This window comes from Aedes aegypti, chromosome 3 (assembly GCF_002204515.2).
Source record: "Aedes aegypti strain LVP_AGWG chromosome 3, AaegL5.0 Primary Assembly, whole genome shotgun sequence".
Classification (NCBI taxonomy): Eukaryota; Metazoa; Arthropoda; class Insecta; order Diptera; family Culicidae; genus Aedes; species Aedes aegypti.
This window is the reverse complement of record NC_035109.1, coordinates 191,092,812-191,096,890: the sequence shown is the minus strand read 5'-3', so window position 1 is coordinate 191,096,890 and position 4,079 is coordinate 191,092,812. Positions and strand designations below refer to the sequence as shown.

The 4,079-nt window shown below is 44.3% G+C and overlaps 1 long non-coding RNA gene across 1 annotated transcript; it reads left to right on the top strand.

Moving 5' to 3' along the window:
• Positions 1–621: 621 nt before the first annotated feature.
• LOC110679595 lies at positions 622–3,414 on the top strand. The gene is made up of 4 exons (XR_002502615.1): positions 622–1,957; positions 2,019–2,111; positions 2,170–2,250; positions 2,307–3,414. It is a non-coding gene; the product is annotated as an uncharacterized LOC110679595 (long non-coding RNA).
• Positions 3,415–4,079: the final 665 nt, after the last annotated feature.

The following is a 4,079-nucleotide window of genomic DNA, read 5'->3' as shown; positions in this document are numbered from 1 at the left end:
TTCTAATTCGTTATGGCATCACTCACATGCGGACGGCGTATTACACGCCGATGTGCAACGCAGCAGAGCGCACGAATCGGACCCTTGTAACCTGCGTAAGGACATTACTCGATGAAGATCAACGGAACTGGGACGAGCATCTCCAACAAATAGTTTGCGCGATCAACACGGCAAAGCATGAAGCATTGGGTTGTAGCCCATATTACGCCAACTTCGGCAGAAATCACATCCTATTCACGGAGCAGTACACGTTAGCAGCGATGAACACACCAGAAGACGAGGCGAAAGCTCAAGAGGCAAGATTGAAGGCAGTACAGAACATCCAGCAATTCGTGGTAGATCGGATTCGAATGGCGCACGACAGAAGTAAGCAACGTTACGACCTACGGACGCGAGAGAGGAAATTTGCGGTTGGCGAACTCGTCTGGCGCCGATCCTTCCAAAAATCATCAGCGATAGATCAACGCACCAAGAAGCTCGGCCCTAAATTCATTCCATGCCATGTTCGAGAAGTGCAAGGCGCAAACAACTACCTTCTCGAGGACGTAAAGACGTCTTCAAAAGGCGTGTATCATGCCAAAGATATAAAGGCGGATTGAATAACTCCAGCTATGTGAACAGTTCATACTCTGCCAACGATGAACGACTCTCTTAGATCGTCAACAACACACGCTTTGCGGAAGTTCTAAAACTCCACCAAAAATCAAGCTATGTCCACAGCACCACATAAGCTGTCAACAATGAGCCAGGAGCTACAAAAACCCGAAAGCGGATTGACTGAAGGCCCAACATCATCTAGCGAAACCTCGTCATCCACAACGGCATCAAAACACCTGTAAAACCACGGGCGTAGACCTCAACACTATGGTCGCAGTAACACTTCACCATGGTGTCTCTTATTCTACGCAACACTTCGAGAGATAAGCGACTCCTCAGTACAGACAAGGAGTAAATCAGCTATGAAAAATGCATCACCATCGCTACCGACTACGAGCATGATCGACCACCAAAACACGCTATGCGGCCAAAAAACTAATACCGGACCCTTGGTATCGTCGTGACATCCACGGTTGAGGCAGTCATCAATACGATCCTCAACGACCACGACGAACTTATACACTCACAGCAACATTCAGTATCACCAGTTTAGTCAACACTGGTATAAGCACTCGCGATTAAAAGATCAGATAATAGTCAAATAACAAAACTCCAAATGCCACAGCGCATCAGAGCGCAGTCGATCATAGCGCCATCAATTTAGCGCTTTCGAAATAAACTTTGCCAAAGATCTAGCCCAAGACAAGAAACGAAAAAAAAAAAAACATATTAGCCCATCAAAATAAGATAAATGTCAGTAGAACATGAAAAATATTGTTGTATATAATATCTACCTAATTCGGCTCTAGTTGTTATTTAGTGCCCAAATAACAACCAGGAGATAACATTGATAGTGAATAACGCAATTCGATAGCCGTAAATATCACCATATATAGCCGTAGACAGTAAGTGTATTCCCTCTGTAGTAGCCGCTATGGGCGAAAATACTCTTGCAAATCTGTCACTAATTAAAGTGGAAGCAAGTAGTCATCTTTGTGTAGTGCTAAGATTTATGTTGCAGATACCACATCAACAGAAATCGAAATCCTAGCTAGGAGCAATCTGTCGAATCTGTGTAGTTAGTAGTATAGAACAATAGCATAGAACGAACGCTTCAGCCACATTAGAGCGAAACATCGGGCTGAACGAAAGATGATACTACAGTCATCACCCTCACACTCTCTCGTTACTGTAACAGCAAGAGCGGCAATTGGCCTAACAAAGCAAATCGCTACGAACATCGATCACTTTTCGTAGTGCTCCGAGTCCCTCCAGATCGCATCCGCGACACCGCCATCTGCAAACCTGCTAATCCAGCGTGGTCGGAACAAATCATTAAGACATCTCTTCGAATCGGAAGGTAAATTGAATCTTTCACATCAAAACGATTCTCCAGCCTCACAAAAGTGCATTCTACTTAGATCTAGCGTACAGGCATTCGGAGGAGGAAAGAAGCAGCTACAAAAGTACCACCTATCGCGCGTCGATTGAACCACCATTTTGCCTAGCACGAGGTAGACAAATAAGGCCAACATGATTACAATCGGACTAACTAAAACCTATCTCCAACAGCACATAAAATTCCATAGGAGGATATCACCAGATCAAAGCTGCGCGCGAAGCATGATTACCAAAGAAGGCTCTCAAACAGAGGTAAAATTATAATCATTTCGACCTCATGAATGGCCCACTCATAGAGATTTTTCCAGAGCCTTTTATAGCGTGCTTCTCAGCGGCGCACGCGTCCCCGTCGTGCCATCGCAATCAGCACATGCCGGCATCGCCATCTCGCCGGACTTCATAGTGTGTAGCAAGCCATACGATCCGAACCGAATCCGTTCGTTATTCTAGTACCTCCCTGCTCAGTGACCGTGTTAGTGCAAAAGAAGAGACGCGATAGTGTTAGTGTGACAGTCCGCATGCAAACCGTGTGCGAGGAGTGATCCGTTGAAGAATCATTGCCGATCGAATCGTCATCGATCACGGTCGTGTGTGTGCGTACACTCAACAAGAGTGAATTCGTAAACAAGAGCTCAGTTGAGACGAAGCACTCGTCCACGATCCGGTGGACACATCAACGGTGAGGCAGTAGTTTGCGTGCGTGACCTAACAGCGACATACACAGTTCAAGTCGCCTGTGTTGTACTTCTCGGCGCTCAAGAGTGCCTGTGCGTGTGTGCCACCTAATCAGTAAACATTAGCAAGTGCGTTTGCTTTCGAATTACCCCGTCGCGATACCTGAGTTGCGGAATGTGAATTAAGAAGCGGCCACGAAGATTTCATGTTCCAGCGTTTGGCCTGAAGGTGAATGAGAGTTGTGAGGCAGCATTTAGATTGATCGTCTGCGGACGGTGTATTTTGCGGAAAGTGTGTAGCTGAAACGGCAGTGTAGCCAGCTTGTCCGAATACTCAAGCGCTCGAAAGCGAGCAATCGAACATCGTCACGTCAACGGTGAACATGAAGCAGCAAAGGGGCCCCTCCTCATCGCATCAGTGTGTCAAACGGCAGTGTCATCGTCGGCAGGAGTAGTAAGCTTAGGGTATAAGCATAAGGTAGGCCTAGATGATAAGAATGTTTGTAATCAAAATGGGCACAATACACTCGATATCAAATGTTAGTCCTTCATAAAATACTTATTGGCTGCCCGAGTATCTCAATGACTATTAGTGTGCTTTAGCCGGGCGAGAAGAGAAAAGGTAACAGAGCTCGTTCACCCAATGAGTAGCGCATGGCATATCTCTAATTTGTTGAGTTTTGTTGATTCATGTTGACTTTATATTTGGATTTACCTTCATCTCCACATAAACACATGAATACGATAAATAAGAACGTTATACTTCCTCACTTGAATCAAAGAGTCTGGGATAGAGGCTGCTTCGATTTGGTGTTCGGAAAATTTGTCTAGAGCATCAAACTGATTGCTCATTTCGATACAATTATTCATTTCACCCTTGGAAGAAAGTTTGCATTCCGGGGAAGCGTCCTTTCTTCCATTCTTGCCACGTTTAGTGACAGTTTTAAATCCCACTTTTTTGGAAGGAAGTGGTGAATTCAGAGATTCACCCTTCCTGTTGTTAGTTGTTGATACCATGTTTAGTTAATAAACGAAAGAAAACGTGATCTCCTAAGAGATTTTTTCCCAAGAAGGATTACAACCGCTAGCTTTCGCCAACGGGTCCAACGAAAAATCGAAGGCACGGGTCCAAACAAGGATCGTAAAGGGATCAATAGCACAAAAAATAGTACTGAAAAGTACTGTTTTAGTAGCACTGAAAAGTACCGTTGTTAATTTTAGCACTGAAAAGTAGAGTAAAGTGGGGCAAAAGTTCGAGTGGGGTAAGAGTTTCTTTTTAAGATTTCCAGTTCAATTCAAAACAAATCTTATAAATGTCATGGTGGGTCGAATGCTATTCAAGTAAGAGACTTTCAATCCAAATATCATAAAAATCGATTGAGATTTGGAAAAGTTATGGCTATTTGT